The 23,057-nt window shown below is 37.6% G+C and overlaps 1 protein-coding gene across 4 annotated transcripts in view; it reads left to right on the plus strand.

The window, feature by feature from the left end:
* Window positions 1-23,057, plus strand: part of gabbr2 (gamma-aminobutyric acid (GABA) B receptor, 2) — a 184,754-nt gene that overhangs the window by 26,529 nt on the left and 135,168 nt on the right. Inside the window, exon 1 of one of the 4 annotated variants that reach the window (XM_055058794.1) lies at window positions 6,705-7,095. The exons of the other annotated variants lie outside the window; for them this stretch is intronic. The gene's annotated coding sequence lies outside the window, so the exon portion shown is untranslated. Of the gene's footprint in view, window positions 1-6,704; window positions 7,096-23,057 lie in introns of those variants that run through there. 4 annotated transcript variants of the gene reach the window in all.

The following is a 23,057-nucleotide window of genomic DNA, read 5'->3' on the forward strand; positions in this document are numbered from 1 at the left end:
CCACTCACACGTACGTTTTGCTCAAACCCCCAACAAGCCGGGCCCTGTTCCACACCAGTGGCTAAAAAGACGGGCAACACAGCTGACACTTGTGCCTAAGAGAGGAAGAGAAAGCGGAGCCAGCTCTCCCTCTTCTCTCCTTTTCTTCCAAGGACTGCTGCAGCTTTTATACTCCTCATCCCTTCTGCAAACTGTTTAACATTTCATAGCAGTAATGCATGGGGCTTCTCCTGGGCTGAAAGTCACAGTACTGGTTTATTCATCAGACCTGACCAATTTAGCTGCAAGTGGATAAGCAGATTTCGGGCCGGCCAGTGAGATATTTAGTTTGAGTGGTATTTTGGATTATAAATGTGGCTGTTGTATATCAAAAATGATCGCTTTTCTACATTAAAGTACAGCACAGTCACAGGAATAAAACAATGCTGTTTTGCTTTCAGTGTCACAAAGTCCCTAAGGCATGCACGGCTTTCCATTAATGTGACAGCAGCAGAACACGTTTCTTTCATGTCTGAATGAATCAGAATATTTTTGTAACAACGCAAACCAGCAGCCATTGCAGGTTGGACCGCTTTAAAACTTCCTTATTACTTTAAAAAGAGCAGTTACAGGTCAGGTGCAAAGAAGTAGAGAGCTTAATTTTTATTTCCCTGAAATTTCTGGTATGAAGAAGAAAAAACAAATATACACGTTTTTCAGAATGACTTTTAGATGAGTGGTTCTGAATTTCTTTTCCACAACAAATACAATTTTACAAGCCCGGCATGAGCATCACAGCATTCACACGCCATGCGTACTGCACATATTCAGCACATATTCATTGCTTTAGCAGATTGAATGCAACTGTAATGTCATTGTAACATGACTTAATCTTACTCTGTTTGAACTGATAAATATTCAGTTACAACAGCATGCTCAAATTTGTAGGTAAAGCTGGTTGCTTTAAGTATTTTCTAAGAATGATCTTATCACAGGGGGTCACTCATATGTAATTCAGATTCTATTCCCAGGGAGAGAGGTTGTTCTTTAAAGAAAAACGGTGAGGTGAATGTAAGGTTCTCTGTCCAGATGTCTGCATCTGTGAATTCCACACCCTGCCTCCCAGTGCACATGTACTGTGTGTCTTTATTTCTATGCAAACTCGAAACAAAAATAATTAAAATATTTAAAAGAATTTTAATACAAATAATAATAAATACAATTAAACAAATGAAGTGCAAAAGACTCTTGATAACACCACTTTTTTGTATATGGTATGGACTTCTTATTCATCTCGAAAATAAAGATTTACGACTAAATACTCCTTTTCATTTTCTCAAGTTTGGATCTTTGTGACATCTACCTGTTTCTAGTTCATGTTGTGAATAACAATGTGCAACGTGTCTGTAAGCAGAACAATAAGTTATCTTCACTAGACCTGCTACAGAAACCTGCTCAAATTGGGCTTGTTGTCGTTCCCAGATCAACATTTAAATATCAAGAATATCCCTGCACTTCCATTGTCAAAAAAAAAACTTTTAGTGGAATAGTAACCTATTCCACTCCCACACCGTCAGCCTTCAAATGGTCTTGTCTCCTGGTTCATAAAGCAGATGCTCAGGCATATCTGTCGTGGACATGCATTGTTGAAAGTATGATACAGATCTATAGTTTCAGGGAACGTGAAATGGCCTTGATTTGCTCCAGCAGCTGAGTTGCTTTGACAGTAACATCTTGGTTTTGGAACCACGTGTTATTCTTTCGTTCTTAATTCAGCTCCTGAATGTCCTTGCTGTTTCTTCAAATTTTACTTCAGCTGTTTTTTTTCTTTTCTTGCTCTCTAATTAACACGCTCTTCTCTCCTTAATGTCTTTCTTCTGTGCTGCTCTGTCAGGAGGACCACAGGGTACTGGAACATTCTCATTAATTTAGTAACACACTCTAATGTTTGCTTTGATGCCCATTAGTCCAGCAGCTCAGCTAAACACGTGAAAACACAGATCAGAGGGCAGACAGTGCAAGTCCCTGGTGGCATGGTGTGATGAAACATCCTGTTAAACTTGCAGGGTTAGACTGGACTAGTTGGTTATGTGCGAAAGACAGTCAGAGATGCTACTCCTAAGTGACCTTTTTTTAAAGGTAGAACAACATGCAGGTGTGGTTGGGACTTCAGTCATAACCATCATGTCTTTTCCTAAGAATAGTGATCATTTAAAGCATCAAATGTTCCTTGACATCACCATTTTTTTTCTTGTCATGGCTGAAAAAGAGAGTACAGGAAGGCAGGAACTGAGAGAGTACAATCACAGATCAGTGGGAGTTGGCAGGGTGAAAGCAAGTCAGTCAGGACCCCCAGAGCCTTGTGATTCACCGGCACAGTAGCTAAACCACATACACACACGTCCACAGCTCAGCACTAAACATGCACACATAAATGTGCATTTGCACCCGGACACAGGTTACCTCAGGACAAGTTGCTGTCAGGGTTTTTTCTCTTTTTTTTGTTACCATTCTTTATCTTAAAGGAGAACTGGAGATGAATCAGAAACTACTTTTCAGTCTAATTTTCTGTAATTAGTTTATTGAACTAGCCTACTATCTCTCTTTTACATTTGCAGCAGTGTGGAAAATGTGTTGTCTTTTGTTTGGATTTAAGAAATGGGATTTTGAACCTTTTGGAATAGTTTATCTCAGTTTTCTGGTGAAATGTTGTTTTGCGACATCTGAAATGTAGAATAATTTTTTTTTTGTAATCTGTGCTCCAATTGTACATTGTTTTGGACTTAAAAACATTCTTTGGTATTAACTCACTTTGCTCTAATTTTCTGATTGTCTGATTTAGTCTGTTCATTTTTGGATCAGAGAACCATTTGTGTTACTTGCGTTTTGTAAGTGCTGTGTTTTTTGGATTTCTCAACAAGTAGAAAGTGGTGGAGATATGTAGAGTGAAAGAAAAATGGATCTGTGGCTTTGTTTTTTTGTGCAGTTACTGTTAGTTTACCTTGAATCAATATTTTGTACACCTTAACACCTTTCATGTGGCAGCAAGTGGACCAGTAGTAAGTGCACCATTCACAGAGGCTAATGTCAATTCTTGGTCCTGGGTCATTTACTGCATGTTCTCCAGTTCTTTCTTTGCCTTAGGCCACCAGTGCAAAAAACAAAAATAAATCTTAAAAGAGAAAGAAAAAAAAAACATTATCCATGCAGTTACAGTTGCAAACATTGTGGGGTATGTTTTAAAAGTAGCCCAAACTCTTCCAGACTGAATGAGTGTATACAGCCATTCGAAGACACAAAGGTGCTTTTATCATAACCTTTTCATTGTGCCTATGGTTATACATTTAGGCTCACTCACATGCTACACAGTAAACCTCTGCACTAGTCTTCCAGTCTCATAAACTTTAACCAGTTTCTTTATCCTCACTGAATAATAGCATCTCTACCTGTTTCCCAATGGGGATGTTGGTTACAGGATGAAACCATCCACTGTATTAAGAATCTTTTAGCCTCTTTTTTCCCTGACATTTTTTTTTATGCTGCTTCTATTTTTTGTCACTAACATTCTCTAACAAACCTCTTAGGCCTTAACAAAATAGCAATTTAAATTCATATTAAATCACGCTCAAGTGGACCCTATTTGCTAATTTTACTTTTTTGTTTATGAGTAAGCATTGCGGCTGAATACAAATGGACACCATGCTTTTCAGATTGTTATTCATAAATAAACAAACCCATAAATAGTTATGGATGTTGTGATAGACCTACACAACATCCTGATGAAATACACTGAGGTTTATGTTGTAATGTCAACATATAAAAAAAGTTTAAGGAGTATTGCAACTTTTGCAAAGCACTGTAAAGCAGTTAATGTAAAGCTGTGTAAAAAGATGTGGTCCTGATCACCGAGGTTACGGATGTCATTAATCATTTGAAATCTGTTGATTTCAAAGAGTTGAAATCAATGAAACAGAATCAATAAGTATTGCATGTTTTCTTAAGCCATGTTGTGGAACAGGATGTACCGACACACTTCTTATGTTCGTTAATGTACTTAGACGTACACACTCACTTAAAACATTTGTAATGGTGCTGGTCTATGAAAGAGGAGATTGCTATTGATTCTTATTAGTGTCACTGCCTGTGCATGCCTGTGTGTTAGTATGAGCCATGTGTCCAATTGTTTTTTCCCCCTGAGAGACGTTTTGTGTTTATTTGTAATAAGTAAAATGTGCATTAATCATGGTTGACAAGGAAAGACACTTTGTTCACATTGTTACAACAATATGTGCTTTATGTACTTCAGATATGTGCTTCGTCATTCTTACCCCCATGATCTGAGGTGGGAAATCATCGGGGGTCGTTTTCCAGTGCGCAAAATTGGCCCCTCTCCAAGCTCATCATCTCTTTAAGCTGTGTACAGTTTTAGACAGTCATTTCCACCATCGTCACTTAATGCTGCGCGTGGTTGACTTTAATATCTTGTGCCTCAGGCTCACTTCCCTCTTCGCTCTGACCAGTCGTATTTATGCGAGATGTTAGCTTCACTAACTGCATAAGATATTCACATGAACACAAAAACAATTGGTTGAAGGATTTACTGTAATGCAGCCAATGATGCCTTCCTGCTGTCGGTGGGCATGCAGCGCGGTTTTGTATTAGCAGTCAGGAAATTGGTCTCAGAGTTGTCTCAAACTTGAGAAACAGAAGTTGTGATCATCAGATTTTTTTTAATTAACCAAGATAAATGCAAAGAAGCATTAATTACTTGATGATTTTATTTAATCATTAGGGGGGAAAAAACATATGCAACTCAACCTGAATTTGCGTGGAAAAAGTAATTACCCTTAACAGACATTGACTGAATCAAGTGAGGTCTGCATTGCTTTAAATGTCATTCTGTGTTTCTTTGTAAAGTCCAGGATGAGTTGCTAATGTGAATAAAGGAGAATTTAGGCATAATAAAATATACTATTATAACTTCTGTAATGAGAAAGTCAAGAAATTCATTAAATAATATTTATATTAAATACAGGCAAATTTGATATATTATGGAAATCATTAGTTCAAATTAAAAGTAAAACAAAATATCATTTTATATAAAAATGAAATGTATTTTTATCATTATTTATGTAATTATTTAACAAGCATGTGCTGCAACACATCATTTTTTCTTTTTCTGTCAGCCTGAATGAGGATAACGCTGCTATGGAGGCGATAATGTCTGTAGAACTGCCATTTTACCAACTGTGAGCTATTTTATGCTTCGTTCAATACCAATGTTTTTTTTTCCATTCTTGGTTATGCCTTTTATATGTCTTTTACAAGAATAATTAAACATAATTTGACTGTAACCTTGGTGGTTTTGTTAATGCTTGTTAAACTTGCCTGACATGTAAGTGAAATTTCAGCTCAGAAATGAGCATTGAAGCATGATGGTAACTTATACATATGGAGAGAATGACAGCATTTCAGCTGTTGGTCAATAACATACTATTTAAAAACATGTACTAGTTTTACTCCACTATTATTTTTTATAGATTCATACATTTTCAAGCTTAAATACCAAATAATGTTGTTTAGAATACTTTGCATTTCTGCAAATCTTCACCAGTTTAAAAGTAATGTTGATTGATTATTTAATATTTAGGTGTATCGGTCTAAACAATGATGGTAAAAAATAAAAATGGAATTGTTAAAGACATAAGCCGCTATTGAGAATAGCTTTATGTTTCAGAGTGGTTTTCAGCTCCATTTTCCTTCATATTGAGGCTCCTGCTGATTCTTGTCTTTGCATGGGTAAGAATAGACTGCACAACGATGGTCATGCATCTAAAAACAGTTACTGAGTCATACATCAGAATACAGTAGTGAGCATTTGAATCCTTTTCAGTTGTTTGCAACATACTCAGTGGGAAAACAGGCATTCATGGTTAAATAACTTATTAAAATATAGAAAATATTACTTGAGCAATGCCACACATTCTTCCCATAACTTGAAAGCCTTTTTTGTTCCCTTCTTGCACCCAAAAAAGCATGTGCAGAGAAAAAAAATAAAACAAACACAAGTTAAACGGGTAAACACACTCTTTCTTTTTCTTTATTATAAATATTATAAATATTTTTGGAGAACAATTCAAATCAGAAATACCGCTACATCCAAAGATCTCTCCCAAAAAAAAAAAAAAAAACTCTCAGTGATGCAGTTAACCCCTTCAACAGGTCCTCGGTTGCCATGGTAACAGCAACAGCAGGCTGACTGATCAGTGCTCATGTGAGAGAAAAAAACAAAAGGAGAAAACATTTCCTAGGCGACCAGCGGAGACATGCAGAAACGTCAAATGGTTTGTGTGCGTCTGTGCCTGGATGTGTAACGAGTTAATGAGCTTTTAGATGTTTGCTCCCAAATATGTTGGGATGTCATCAGTGTGTTTTGCGTCCCAGACAGAAAAGCTGCTCCGCATATCGTCGCTTCCACCAGTGATGGAGCTGACTGCTCCTCGCTGACTGGCATCTTTTCTCTTTCCTTCTAGTTAAAACAATCGGCTGTGTCATTTTCACAAACGCATACATGATCGCTCCCGCTTCAATTTACAGGGTCTTTTTTTCACCAGCTTCGTGCAGGAATGCCGGGAGACGTGGACGGGGAACAGTCTCAACGTCGTCCTGCGTCTCCATAGATGAGCTGAAGTGTGGAGCGTCAGAGGAAGGGAAAGTCATGAGCCAGTTCCCACTGCTTTTTTCTCTCCCATGTACTATCTGCCTACGCTTTGCTTTCCACCCACATTATCTCAACACTGATGGAAGTTCTCTGCTTTCTCCCATGCTTGTTCTTTTTTTTCCCCTCATTCTCTGCTTCTCTTCTCCTCACATCCTGCCATTCCTACCTGTCCCTCTTCCTGCCACAATATGTCTTTATTCAACATGTAACCTCCACTTGTCATGCTACCTTTTTCTTCTCTTTTTTTACATAATTCCGTACTCATGCGGAGCAAGTTTGAAGTAATTTCAGTGCATTTGAGCATTTGCTGTTTGCCTCCATTGCAGTAAAACTCAGGAGATCCAGTGCAAGGGTCAGAGAGTTTCCGATGTCAGTGCAACGTCTGCAACAAGGCTGTAAGTCTAGTAATAGGACCATTCAAAACAAGCTGATTTCAGATCAGTCTAGTTCTAGTTGTCTGAATGGATCGCTTAGTTGTTTTTATTTCTTTCTTTTGAAGATTTTGAATACATGTGCAATACTTTGACAAAAAAAAAGACCTTGTTTTACTCCAAAAATATACATTTTTGATATCAGAGTCATCACGTCACTTCTATGGGCAGTTGTGAATAAGTTGTGAATAAGATTGGAACAGTTTTATCGGATCACAGCCACTGGAGGTGCCTCATCAAAGGCCTTCTGGCCGGGGCTCATCCCCCCGGGGGAGGACGCCTGCTTTCTGGAGACACATCAAACACATGAAAGCAGATTTCTTGGAGTCACAGTCCTTTGCTGCCATGACATTGATCTTCATAGCTGAACAGCAGTTAACACAAATGATGCTTTCAGCAGAAAGTCTCTGAAACACCTTTCTTTTGTTTTAGCTTTTTGGATCTATTCAAAACCCTTATTTAAACTTTTACGTTTTAAGCTTGAAGTTTTCAGGTTGAGTGTAAAAGACAGTCTGCATTTTGTATATTGTTTTACAAAGGAACGCAATCAACCAAACAAGTTACAGCGTAAAGCTTGTCTGCGTTTTATTGGGATTTTAAATGTTTAGGACCACCCAACATAAGTGTGAAATGAAAAAATGTTTTCACAAAAATCTAGTGGCCTTTATTTGATAGTGAATTGACAGGAAAGAGGGTAATGACAGAAGGGGAAGACATGCAGCAAAGGTCGCGAGGCCAGGAATCAAACCTGCGACGGCCGCGTCAAGGACTAAGGCCTCCATATGTGGGTTGTGCTTAACCCCTGCACCACCACAGCATGTTTTAAAAATACAAATCTGTAAAAGAGTGGCGTACGTTTGCATTGAGCTTCTAAGTCAGTGCGCTGTAGATATGACTTTTACTTCAATTAGTGCTTAGGGGTTTGTTTCTACTTACTTTGCAAATCTAGAAACTGAAAGTGTTCATTTTCAAACGCCAAAATCAGGTTCATGCGATCAGTTTAGATTCGGGGATCTGTCAATACATTTTAAAGCTTTGCCAAAGACCTACAATTTGGATTTATGGTCACACCTTGTTTAGTTTCCTTTTATCGTTAAATGAAAAAATGGAAGCTCTGGCTGCATATCTCGAGTTGTTATTAATGAGAACATTTGACCCATTCAAGTTGTGTGAGGTCTGTTTCTTTCAGAATTGTTCTGCATTTGAGTCTTGCAAGGGCTGCAAATACTCTGCCAGGCATTGCAATTTTTTTTTACCTGCAACAGCAGGCTGCATCCAGTTGTCATAAATATGTCTATACATGTCTCTATTTTTCCAGGGTACAGAACATATAGACAGACTACCAACACATTATACTCTTTACAGTGTGATTCTCTACAACCAAATGTAGTTGGGTGAATTTACTTGAAGGGGCAGAAATGCCTCCTCCATCTTGGACGTAATTGCTCGTACAAAATCTGCCTGAGAAGTGGTTTGTATTTTTCTCTCTGTTATTTTATTCATTACTGCTCACCAGAGTAGAAGGAAACCGACACATGACAGTTAATACGGCATAGCTACACACACATGCACACCCCTGCACACAAACGCAGACAATCGGGTGCATATCCGTGCAGAAACATAATTTTTTCTCTCATTATCGTTCCTTTTTTTCTGGTCAAAATGTTTGTGTAATGAATGTTATTTTTGGTTCTCACTGTACTCTTCGCCATGTTCAGTTATTATAGCTATCTCTCAGGTTGCATAAGGATTAGGAAGCACAAAACAAAAGCACCGTTGCCTCCACTAGCACGCTTCGCCTTTATGTTTGTCGGTAAGTGTTAGGGTCAATTAGAAGTAAAACCTCTATTTCCTCTCTTTCCCCCTTGAGTAAACTGGAGCACATATGAAACAGACATGTACAGAAGACTGAAATGAACAGTGAATAGCGAGCACAGAGCAGCAAGAAAGCACCACATTTCAGCCCTGGAGGAGTTCTTATTTGAACGTTGTTTCTTGGTCTTTGTATCACACGTTACTGTGAGGAAAAAAAGAAAAAAAAGGAGCCATTGGGCATTAAATAGTCTAGCGAGGGAGGTAAAGGGGAGAAGGAGTCCTCCACAAATGCCTGGTAGCCCTTTCCCCTCTGAGCTCAGCAACACTTTTTTGAGCTTAGCTGCCTGAGCTGCAAAAGTTTCAGCGATTTAAACTAAAGAAGATTTGTATTTACTCCCTGCAGGCCAGAACACCTACTTATTACACAATAATTTCCTGCCTTCGTCCGTGGATGAAAATAGGTTTGGATTTGCTTTGTCTATTTCCGGGAAAACAGAAGTATATTTTAAGGGACCCCTAGAAACGCTTTCTTTCAAGCTCGTGGATTCCTCCTGTTGTTATAGGATTTAACAACAATATAGCAAAGGCTAGGATCTATAGAATCACATTTTTGACTGAGCTTTGCCAATGGGACTCTCAACAAATTATTATTATTATTATTTTTTTATAAACCTGAAAATAAATACATTTAAAAAAAAAAAAACTACAGAGCTACCAAAATTGTGACATTTCTCAGAGAAAATAATGGTCTTAGACGCAAAAATAGTCCAAACATTTTTACAAGGTAATTAGTATTGGACATACTAATGTGAAATATTTTGAAATGTTCAAATCTGAATGGATTGCAAGACTTATGGGAATAATGTTCTTTTTGTTTTTTGTGGATGAGATCAGTCAAATTTGGTTTAGGTAAAACTAAACCTAATGAAAGCATTAAGACCCCATATTAACGCCCACAGGCCAAATTTCCAGACTGAACGAACTGTTCAAAGTATTTTAACCTCAGATGAAAGACTATGTGACTCAAAAATCTTTGGCAGATTGAATTGTGGAACTTCATTATTGTTCATTTAATTTGAGGTTGGAATACCTTGTGTCTTTTTGCATACTCAATGTTACTTTTTAAAATTTTTTGAAATTTTACAACAAAGCCAAGATCGTTGTTATAGTTATACCTCAGAAAGAGAGGTGGACTTCCTTTTAATTATGACTGTATCTGAGCCCAGGATGTCATTTTAGACAAGATCCCAATAAATGGATGTTTAGAGCATCTCATATTTTTATTTACAACAAATATTAAGTTATTTATGATTAAGATCAATGATGACAATTGACACAGTCTTTCTGGAGATCCTTTGGCTAGAGTTGTTTGTGTACGACAAGTCCATCAGCTTCAGGGAGAGAAAACTGGATTCCCTGCACACAATCGTGACTCGTTTGTGTCTCTTATTTTCACTCTCACATATTTTTTTTGGGCTTGGAATCAGAAGGGGACAAGCAAACCTTGATTTATTTATGAAGTGGAGTTCAATGTTGGCTGAGGGCCTTTCTTTAAGGGCAGACTGATAGTAAGTTATTTTTGACAATGTGTGTTGTCTTCATTAAAACTACATTTTGACATCTTGAAAGAGATTCATCCCCAGAGGAGAATATTTTTTGAATATTTTTTTTTTTAGCTTCACCAAGACATTGTCAGTACTTTCAGCTTAAATTTGACAAAAATAGGATTTGGGGGGTTTTCTGGTGTGTTAGATAGTTGTTTTATCTGATGTGGTGTTGATCGAAAACATCTTTATGAGTCAAAAGTAAATCTGTTATTGTTTTTGATGCATGCAGTATGGAAAGTAATGTTTTTGAAATGACAAAAGATTGAAGTCTGAACTCTTTTATCAGTGCTTTTGGGTCTTATTTCCAATTTTAGTATGTTACTAATGTCTCTGTTTTATCTCAATAAATTTAATTCCGGTATTAGGCAAACATTCTGAAAGATGTCCACAAACAAAATATTTGAAATCAGAACATTAGGAACGTATTACTTGAAAGGCTGTACTTCGTCTATGTGAATGCGTGTTGCATTGTATTCACATAAGTTGACACATGTCTAAGGTAAAATCCCAATATTACATTGATTGGATAACCTGAAATCATGGTGTCCAGGTTAGTTTAATGTTATCTTGCAATTTTTCTCAATAAATCTCTGCAGCCTGATAGATTTAATCTGTATCTTTGTTAATTCTTTGCAGCAAATTGGTTCATGTCCAACTTGATAAGAAGTGCAAGAACTAATAAACAGATCTGAGATAACAGAGTCAGTGTCCCACTTAATATTGGCAATGTTTGAACTACAATATTACAAGAATGATAGCATCAACAATGCACCAGTAATTATGTTGGGACCAAATAACTCCTTTTGACAGAGGCTGGAGGCACAATTATGACCCGTACCAACAAATAAGACGTTGGTAGCACTGCACTATAATGTCTTTAGTAGGGATAACATGTTGTCTGCATCATTTACAGTAAAGAGTAAAAACAAAGAGCTTGTACACAGTAAGAATAGAGGTGGGATAAAACACATTTTGAGGACTGGTCATCTTGTCCTCTTTGCCATTATGTGTAACATTGAGCCATTTGGTATGAGACAGCTTGCGGTAATAATTCCTCTCGATATATTTGTATTTCAGATGTTTCATGCCGTCTTTAAGAACTGATCATTTAAAACAGTAACTCAAGTCAGTCCTTTTCAGTCTTGTATGTTTTAGATGTTTACTTGAGTGAAAACGTGGTTTGTCACCAGACTTTTTTGTGGAGGAAACTAAATTGTTTGAATGAGCTGTGAGTGAGCAGAAACACTGACTGGAAGTGGACGTTGATGATTTAAAGTAATTTTACAGAATCCACTCTGAAACCACTGTAAAAAAATGTGAGTTAAATGATTTTTGGAGATAATATCTACCATCAGGAGGTCGCACATAGTTAAGTTTGGTTTCATGAGGAATTATAATCCTTCAAATTTCAAAAGTCAACTGACCCAGATGTAAATTAGAACTACAGTGAATGAAAATAGAATAACGTGATATAAGATGCCACAAACAGAGAATTAGAAAATTGCACAGGCCAAGTATGAGGAAATGTGAACATTTTTATCTTGACAATTCAGCAACAATATTTATCTACAAGAGGAACACTTAAAATCCAGAGGTCAAATGCATGTGTACATGTTCTCAAAGTATGTTTTGGTTTTGCCTACCTGCTCCTTAATCTTCCACAGAAATGGAGGATTCATCAAATAATTCCTGGACAGCGACATAAACCACCAGAAACTGTACTAAATTATGAGAAATCAGAAAGAAGTCCTTTTTAGCACAGTGACGATCTGTGTTTGGAACTGTCGAAGTTAAAAATGTCCATGTATAATAGACATTTATATCAACTGAATTAAAAGATCACAGTACTCTTACTCGTATTTCAATAATGCTTCAGGTTATGTAACTTTCACACTACCGTAGTACTCGGTATTACTTAAGTTATTAAGTCGTCTTCAAACATTCACTCACATATAGATGCAGGGTGTTGGCTGTGATTGGGGACAGCTATGGTTTTGTGGGTGGCTCAGAGGTCAAAAAACTGATTTGTAATATAGGAACATTAATGATGAGATCTATTAAATTATTAATGTATGCAGGAAATCAATACGCTTCTCAAGAAAACGAACTAAAGGCTTTTCAAGAATGCATAGCCATATTTTTCCAGCAGCAGAGACCTTTGTTCATTCTCATATTTGATTCTTAAGCCATTCAGAGCTTTTACAGTCACACAATGTTTTAAGCTGGTGTTCTGTGCGGTGAATTTAATTCTCAGATAATGGAAACAGTTTCATTCTTCATAGGAATTACTGTTTTATTATTAAGAAAAAAAAACTTCACTGATAGAACAGCTCCCACCACAAAAGCACCTTCTCTTTTTGCTTCCTCTGTTTTTCAGAAGGCACGGCAGTAAGTGCTTATCAAACCTGCACTTACTCTGTTCACTGTTCAACTCTTTCAGCTTCTCTGATAGACGAGTATATCTTGAGAGAGTTTTGCCAACCAGCTTAGGAAGCAGCACATCTTTCTTACTCCATTATTTGCTTCTGTGCACGGATTAAGGACACAGATTGCACTAAATGCATGCGGATGCAAGCATACTTGTAAAATCATAAAAACACAGCAGACACATTGATCTAGTCAAATATGTAGAATTTCTCCCCTCTTCTGTCATTAATTAAATTTCTTTAATCAGAGAACTCCATGGCCTGACCCAAACTTTGGCATCTCCCTCATGAAAATGGGATTACTCCAGAGTAAAAGAAAGCAGAATGGCGAATCCCTTAAACAGATTCGTTCAGAGGTCAGAATGATCTTTTCAAGTTAATGTGCAGTGAGTTTAAAATCGTCTCTTTTTCTCAATTCAGACTTCATCACATCTGATGCACATGATCACATCTTGGTAATTTCATCTGGAATAAAAATAATAATAATAATTTAAAAAAAACCTCTTTGGTTTATGTCATGGGGTGTGCATGCATTTGACAAACCCGAAAACTTTTTGTTTCAAATAAGGGCAAGAGCTCTCACCTTTTCAAATGTTTAAATCAGAGATCCTCAAATCCAGTCCTTGAGGGCCGGTGTCTCTGTTCAACAAACCCGGGTCAAATAATTAAGTTATTAACAAGACCATGAAGAACTCGACTGAACTGAAGAGGCAACTCAGCCGTTTGACTGAGGCTTGTTGAATCAGGGAAACATCTAAAACTTGCAAGACAACGGCCTGTGAGTATCTAAACCAAGAGACCTGGTTTAGATACTTATCAGGCATCTGAACCTGGTAAGTATATACACTCTGACTGTGTATATAAGTGTATATAAATATGCACACATAGGCAGATTTTCCCAAAACCATAAGTATACCTAATTTATATTTGTTGAAGATTCTCCTTTGCGTCTAGTTTCATAATCTGAAGGACATCCAAACTATGTTTTTTTGTTGCCCACACCCGCATACATAGCTTCCATAATTAACTAGTTTTACTGCAGCGAACCAAAGTATTTGCCAAAGTCAAGCCTTGGCCTAGGTACTTCAAACTTCACAATGACATATAACCTATACAGTAAATCGATTTACTGTTTTGTGACTTGACTTTCCCACAAAAAAAACATGCAGCCATCATGAATGCAGCTGCCAGAGATTGTGTTTTTATCCCGTGTTGTGTTTACAGACCGGCAGAACCACCTTTGATGGGATTAGAATCACTAAAGATGTGATTTAGCCGGCCTGGGAAGCTCACTAGCAGGGAGAATGTGCAGGGATTTATGCATTTTTGATGCAGCATGGGGAGGAGTGGAGCTCTGAAAAGGCTGCATGACCTACTTAGAGAGCTGTGGAATTCAGACGACTCGTCATGCCACAAAAAGGAGAAAAACCTGCCTCTCATTCTCCGTGTGTGTCAGGAGTATGCAAATTTTTTTCACTTCTCATTTTATTTCCTCTGGCTTACAGGCGCTTGATTGAAAGCAGTGTACATCCAGTGAATCTGTCAGCCTGTTTTTTTTTGTTTGTTTTTCCAGCTGTGTATTCCAGTTTGCTCCTAACTCTTCATTTGTGTTGGCTTTCTTAGTTTTGTTATTTTCTGTTGTTACATTTTTATCCAGAAGCCTTTAGACCTGAGCTCATCTTCGACTAGCCTCAGTTACTCCTTATGTCAACATCTAGGGAAAAAACTGAGTTTTCTTTACCATGCAGACTTGTACACAAATTAATTTTCCTTGACAGTCTAGGCCCCTCTTTCTTCTGCTCCCACTTCACCACCTCTGTGCTCTCTTTCTCAGTCGCCATGGTAATGCAGTACTGTATGTCAACTTCTTAAATAAAACAACATTGTCCGACTCTCCAGGCTGTCGCATTTTCTGCCGACTAGCGCCACTTGAGGTGGCTTTCTCAGTCACCTCGAAAAAAGGAAAAAAGGCTGGTCAATGAGTGATTCATTTGAAAAGACAAGTACTCACAGCCACTGCCGTCAAATGGAGTATTTATTTCAGCCGGAAATAAGCTGTTGTGAGACAACAGTCGACCACCTGGATGGATGGTGCCCGTGTGTATGAGTGCCTGCGTGTGGTGAGCCTGTGGCTCCTCGTGATTGATGATTGTTTGGGACACTGTTGGCATGATCCCAGGCATGGTTAAATATGCCCCTCTTGATGAATCTCAGAACGTGTTTTTTCCATCATGTGCTGGTGGAAGTGCATCGATGGTGCTCGGAGGCAAAGCAGACTGGCTTTCCTCTAAAATTTAAAGCAATTAAATAATCCAAAAATATATAGCATACAGCTATGTCTTTCTACTGAAGAGTTTTTCATGTCAGTGTGGAGCAGTAACATGTTCAGATGAATGTATTTCAAATTTTTAAGGCCTGTTAGCATTTTAATAAACTTAAAAAGGCTGTTTTTAGCCCTAAGCTTGAAAAGTGTACATAGCATTGTCTCACACAAAAGGGTAGGGGCAGAATCATGATGCAGTAGAGTTTGACCACTGATTATAACTAATGATGATAAAACTCAGAGGGTGCAGAGATCTATAATGTACCGTAACAGTTCTTCAAACTCATATTGCTTTGAAAGTAAAAACGATTAAGAAAGTTAGTTTATGTGTTTGGAGATGTTCAGTCACAGCACAGTGTCAAAGCACACAGGTAAGAAAAAGCAACCCCTAAAATATTAGCATGCAGCAAATGACCCGAGACCACGAATCAAACCTCAATGAGGACTATGACGTCTGCATCAATCATTATTTCTCTACACTTTCGCAGAAAGGGATACTAAATACATTTTAAGCTAACCTCAACAAGAGATAAATATATTTTCTTTCACATTTTGTCTATTTTTCAATTTCTCCTTTTAAAATATATGTTTTGCTGATTAACTAAGGAAGTAATTGGACTGAGCAGGACACAGCAATGTTAAAGTACCGAGACGATGTGCTAATGATGCATTGCTAACAGCCACGACCCTTAATAACTTTAAGCCTCCTGGAGCTGGGAGATTACAGAAGAGATCGAAAGCGCAGATGAGGAGAAGGAACCTGTTGTAAAGACACAAGAGCTCGAAGGAAACAAAGGTGCACGTAAGGTGTGAGTAGGGAAAACTGAAGTTGACAAACTGATGCTGAAAAAGAATTGAACAATTCAATTCAAAGGACAATTAAATGTCAACTCATATCATCCAAGCAGAGTAGCTTTTGATGGCAATTCTAGTGGCAGCAAAGATCGCTGGTAGCAGTCAGTCTTGCATTGAGTCCAAGGAAGCCTCTGACTGATGAGTGTGCTGCTATGTGAAACTTACAACATGCCAAAAGCTCAATTTACAGGTTGCAGAAACAATAGTCCATATTTCCTGGATATCACCAGCAGTTTTTGGCAAGCATTGCTAATTCACCTCGTCAGACCTTTGTCTGACCATGTGGTTATAAAGCAGGGAAGGAAAATGTTGGCTATGAGACCCTTGGCCATTATGTCCCATGGAAAAGATGTTTGAAATTCTTCATTTTCTCTGTTTTTTTTGATCTTGCTCTGCATCTGGGAATCTTCATTTTCAACGCATCTGGGATTTGGGGTTTATAGTTCAGGTAGTTTTCATGCGGTTGAGAATCCAATCAGCTACTTGTGGTTGCAAAAACAATGTCTTCTTGGCACCGTTATACAGCTATGTTATATCAACTGCTCAAAATTAAGATGATGATGACGTTTGTGAAGGTGATGATGATCTAACAACAAAAATAAGAAACCATGGTTTCAAAAAGGTGTAGTGACAGGAAGAAATGTCCTGAGTCCTGGCAGAGAGAAGGCCAGGATTCCTTGAAGGGAGGGTTCTGCTTTCATAAGACTGATGTGTGAGGACATAAGAATCCTATGGCTTCAGAAAAAGCAAGCCTAAAGCACACACAGATTCACATACACACACTTTACTCACTCACTAGATTCCAGCCTTTTCTCTATTGTTTATTACTGTCTCGGTTTGGATCCTGCTGTTCCATGAAAGCCTTGGGGCTTTGTTGGGGAATATAAATGAACAAACAGGGAATGACAACCGAGAAACAGTGGGCGGTGGACATAAAATGTTGGCGAAGTTCATAAGGTTTGGTCTTGAACCCAAGCTCTGGACATATGGAGCACCATTTTATTTATCCATGTTTCCGGAAAGGAAAAACTGTGGCTTAACTTCAAACTTGCCAAAACATGACTGCTCACCTAAATTGATAAGATAGTAAGAAGAGCATTAATCAGAGAATCACTCAAGAGGACTCAAATCTCGACGAACCGCAATGAACTATGGTCCAGGTGGAAGAGTCTGTCAATCAGACGAGTATTGTCCGTGCTCCCGAAAGTGATGCAGTAGACTAATGAGTGACAAAAAGAACGTTATCAAAGAAATGTGATTTTGTTGTTGCTGTTGCTGTTTATTTTCAGTGTCTTTATTCAGTGAAAAAGAAACACTGCCTTTCATTTTTTCCATCATTTTGCAACAGGTCAACATGAACACATGAATAATTCTAAATACAGCACTAAACGGCAGTTATATTATTGTTTCAGAGACACCGCGTCATGGTCCATTCAGACAATTTCAAAGATTGAAAATTGCTTTTCACAGTCACTGTCAAACTGAACCTGAGCTTGTGTCAAAATGTGACAAAGGTTAAGCTGTATGAATACTTTTGCAAGGCATTGTTATACCAAAACAAAGTACAGGTGAAAAAACAGAAAAGCAACCTCTCTAAGTACATGAAATTCTCCATGTATTTTATTTTCTCCTTTATTCACGATTTAGTTTGGGAGAAAAGATGATAGTATTGCTCTGTTGCAACTGTCAAATGAAATAAAATTACTTGGATAATTACATTTGCCCACTCTATCACTATATTGCAGAGTTTAAACATGAGGCTTGAAATATTCTAGTGGGAAGGAAGGAAAGACTCTCATAAAAATTTATGTCTTGAGAGAGATTAGAAAGATCCAGCCTTTTATGGATGTCTGGCACTGGATATACACATGTAGAAGGATGGATAGACAGAGAGACCACAATGAAATTACAATCAGGTCAGCAACGTTCATTGTTGAATCTTTGTGCAGTTTGGCTGCATGGTGAAAAGATGCAGGGATCTAAGCATTAAGACTTAAAACCCAGAGGTCCTCCTAACAATCTTTCTGTGCTTTATTGAGTAACTGCTCAACAAAGGAGAATGAAATGGTCAGTAAGTTTAATGCTTCTTTTTTAAGTCCACACTAGAAACTGATGTTTTAAGCAGATAGAAAAAGAAAATGAATTGTACAAGTCGTGATTTGCAAAGTGTTGCTTAGTGGAATGCAACATCATTCCAGTAGCTTTGTGGGAAGCATGACAGGAGAATCTAAGGGGAAATTATTGAATGGAATAATTGATAACCATGCAAAACAATGACTAAACAGAGCATGCACAAAGGGAAGCAGGAAGCAATAAAACAGCAGGAAGCAATAAAACAGTTTGCTTGATTGTATGTTTTGCTTAAAATATCCAAAACCTTTTTCCACCATACTTTGCTAGAACATCTCATCTCACATAAAAAAACAAAATTATTACAAATGACAACATACTAATTCTGCTGCTCACTCAGTATTCCTGGTTTTGTGATTTAGACATCCTCTCATCTGTCCAGATAACGACATTAACAACCTCTTAATGAGTCGACGTTTGTCTCCTCAGAAGAAATCCTTGTGGTGTCATGGCTGCAGCTCTTCTCATTGCTATCTTTTTAGCAGAAACCCATTATGCTGCCATCAGTACAGCCATGCAGCATTCCTCTCATTGCCACCTGTTGGAAACCATAAGCAAGTTGTTTTCTTCCATTTTCTTGTCAAATACAATATTTGTTCTTTTATTTTCTCATCTAGTGCACTGTTTGTCTAGAATGAAATAGTCATTTTTGGTCAAAAATGCACAGTATTATAAGTGGTGCACACTGCAAAGTTCAGACAGCATAGCACTTTGACAAGCACCTGTTACTGTTAACCCATTAAAACTACAGATTTGAAGCTAATAGTGAGAAATGTCTTTATTTCTCACCTTTTAAACAAGATTTGAAACGGGGGGAAGAAAAAATTACATTAAAAACATTAATTGTAAACTTATGACTCAATGTAGACATTCTGGTCAATCTTTGATTGTCGCATCACTTTTGAAATGTAGAAACAAGCATACAGTATGTTGCCTTGAGTGTGAACTTCAAATACATTCACTCCATTTTTAAATGACCTAAGGTATAGAGCCTAGTGTTACTTTTTTACTAATCTACCAATTTGTTTTTTTTTTTTGTTATTTGATTATTTCTTAATAATTGTCTGCAGATGCCAGGATAAAATAACGCACAATAATCAACACAGCAATACTTTCTCTTTTGCAGATAGTATGCATAATATTCTCAATACACAGGTATACCAGCATGCTTAAACCCAAGCTCTTGTGCAAAGGTTTGTCTTTCCTTGGCTGTCAACTCTGTCACATCACTTATGTGAAGTGATACACTTTGTTGTTGGATATTACTGTTTCAAAGGTCAAGCACAAAGTAAAAAAGCTTCCTAAGGGACTGGCTGAAATGTCTGTCTGTTTTTCTCTCTCTCTCTATAGTAACCTTGGTCATCTATACAAATGAAATTGGTTTCTAATCCAGTGCTTCAACTCATTCTCTGCTGTTACACTAACAAGAACATGTCTCTTTTGTTCTACCTCTGTCTTTTATTTGCCCTACATTATTGAATTCTTTCATGGGACTGAGTGGAAGAGCTGTGGGGTTCGGACTTGATAATAGACTTTCTCCTTCTGTTATCAGTTATTCCCTCTTCTATCACTCCTCTTGTCATTGCGTTCTCATTCTCTTCCTCTAATATGTAGTACTCTGTTACAAAAACCTGGCTTCTTGACTCAAAACCTTTGCATCCGTTATTTAAATTTGTTTTGTTTGTTTTTGTTGTTAACTAAATAACATATATATTCTCAGTTACATTCTCTCATCCAAACTATGCTGAGGACAATCTTCTGAAATTGATGAAATCAATGTTCCTGCTATTTTCTGCTTTCTGTGCTCTACCCACACAAAAAAATGTAGACTCACTCAAAATTTTGACTTTACATTTAGCAATGTTGCACTTTTCCGGTAGACAGTGTGTGTATTTGTGCTCTTGTTTATCAGTGCTTTGCAACATTGCTGCTGTGAAGTACTCTTGTACGTTTCTGATGTACCGTTTTTCTTTGGTACAGCCTGCCTTCTACTTTCACTCTCTGCTGCCGGACCTCTCTTGTTGCTCCTCCTCTCTCTCACTTTTTTTTTTTTACCAAGACAAAAGTATTGATTCTTGAGTTTAAAAGCTACTATCGATTTTTCCTTTCTTGCCTTTTTTTCTGGTTTAGTATGTCTTTGAAAGTCCACTGTATGGAATGTAACAACAGCAAGTAGCGCGGTTTGCTGCATGCCGATTACTTTACAAGTTTCTTTTAAAACTGCCATGGCTGCCAAACACTTTGGATCTGTGCTTTCTGACTCATTTTGTCCATTTAGCAGTGAAAAAGGTGCAGAGCAAGAGCTACAACATTTCTCAGTAAAAAAAAAAAAAAAAAGTTTCCAGAATACTGAAAAAAAAATTTTTTAAAAATTGGGATTTATACAAAATTTTACACTGATGGAAGCATTAATATGAATATTATGAAACCAGTACATGAAACCCAAATAATATCATGATTAGGACCTTGGAGCATAGATTAGATTTGAACTAACGTTGTAGATTTTGGTCAGTTTCGATTTATCCTTTGCAGCTATCAGCAACAACATATTTTAACCATCAATTACGTGGTGGTTAAAGTATGGCATAATAATAATGCCATTTATTGTTCATGTAGGAGAAGTGGCTGTCCTACTTTACTAGAAGGTAAGTGTGTTACCTTGTAGTTGAGGTAATGCATTTGAAAACTGCTTAAAGCAACTCACATTAATAATTGTCATGAAACAAGTGACAGATGATGAAATTTTAAAGTGTTTGGTTTATTATCATCTTTTTTTTAAATTTTTTTTGCTCATTGGTGTAATAGCATTTTATTTTAAATGTTGACTTCAAGATTTTCTGAGTTTTTTTCTTTTTCTTTTTTTTTTATTTCAGTCTGCATCTTATCAAAACTGTGTGTTTGCTGTTCTATCGGCGTAAATTCAATTCCACCAAAAACCTTTCAGAAATGTTCACTTGTTCAGTTCTTTTATTACTTCTAAAAATACACCAAGATTAAAAACGTAAGTAAATAAGAATGCAAAATGTAAAAAAAAAAAAAAAAAAAAAGAAAAGAAAAGAAAAACAAATCCCTGCAATAACTGGTCTAATTTAAAGTGAATCTTTCAATCTAACCAAATTTACTCTGAATTGTCATTTGGGAGAAATGATGACTAAAATGCTATGTGCTTTTTGCTAAATGACCTGCTACAGTGCTCTCCAAAGGTACAACTTTTAGGGACCTATCGTTTTGGTCCGGCCCTCTTGCTGGGAAGCACAACATGTTCCAGCTGTTGTGAGGCCTTGTCAAAAGCATAACACTCTGTAATAGGCTTAATACAGCATCTGCTTTCTGCACTGCACAGATTGTTAATAAAGATGTAATAAGTTTCCTGGGATTTTAGTACCACCAGCCAATGTGAGCTTACCCCCCACGCTGTGACCGAGCTGATGGATGCATTATTATTTGTGCATTTGTCAAATATTGCATTTTGACATGAGTCTGCGTGAGGAGTGTGTTTTGTCAAGTAAATTTGTGCTTTCTGAGAATACGGATGAGCTCAGGGGAGCAATATTGTACGTGGGAGCAGCAGAAAAGTGAAGAAGAGCAAGAGACATTTGTCACCACCGGAGAGGGTTCCAACATGCCATCATGGTTATCCTGGTGGCCATCTGAGTTCTTCATGAAGTGAGAGATAGACTGAGTGCAATAACAAGAGCCAGACTGCACAGAGAGAAGAAGAGATGGAGGGCAATCAGCTATCAGCTTGGACAGCCCAGTCAGTCTGTCGCAATGTCGTTTTTAAATGCCAGTCTGTCCCAAAACAAATAACCAGCCCCTTAGGTTTTTCTTTTCTCTGTATGGCAGGCATGAAACGTGAATGAATCAGATTGAAAAGAAAACGAAACAAAAAAAAAAGTCCTCCATTTTTACTTCATTCACACTCGCTCAATCAATGTGTATACTTAGATTCTCTGGGGTGTTTTGTCTAAATGTTGTCACAAGGAGCTTACTTGTTTCATACTCAGCTCCACTGCCACCCTCCTCTTCTTTGCACTTTTTTTTCTTCTTTTTTTTACAAGTATCTTACTTGTAAAAGTGCTCTGGAAAGAGCATTTTGATGAGTGTTCTTTCATTGTTTCCTTAACACAGTGAATTTCGTGTCAGACAAGACTTCCTGGTCATTTAGAGAGACAGAAAAGACAAGGATGGTGATGTGTTACACCTCAGTGGAGCACTCAATTGTCTCTGGCTTCATTGATGGGGAACAAATAGCTGTAACGTCTTTACAATCTTATGTGTACTGATGGGAGCAGATGAGAGCATTTACTACTGCTGACAATACGTTTGACAGGGTAGAGTTTTGGCAAGGAGCTTGTGTGTGAAATCAAGCAAGTTTTATTTTAGAAGTTATTGTGATTGTGTTGCCTGTACAAGGCTACGGTAAACATTTCCTCTCCACTAATGTCTGCTACACATGCATAAGAGCTTGTTGTTCTCTCCTTTCCATTGCAGTGGTAACTAGTATTGACTGCCTTTGTAGAGTTTAGAGGATTACTGGGGTTTTGTACATTGAGAAATGGATAATCTTCCTGAGATCTGACCTACTGGCTGCCTTCTGCTGACTCTATAAGGCTTTATAAGACCAAGCATATGTTTCAGTGATTGCTGGATTCGGTCTGGTTTTCCCCTCCTGGCTGGGGAAGTGAGATCCACAGTAGAATGTATAATCCAAATTGAAATGAGAAGCAGCGTAGTCTTGGGGCAGGGCGGACAAAAAAAACTTCGGTA

This window comes from Poeciliopsis prolifica, unplaced genomic scaffold (assembly GCF_027474105.1).
Source record: "Poeciliopsis prolifica strain line A6 unplaced genomic scaffold, Auburn_PproV2 SCAFFOLD052, whole genome shotgun sequence".
In the NCBI taxonomy this organism is placed as follows: Eukaryota; Metazoa; Chordata; class Actinopteri; order Cyprinodontiformes; family Poeciliidae; genus Poeciliopsis; species Poeciliopsis prolifica.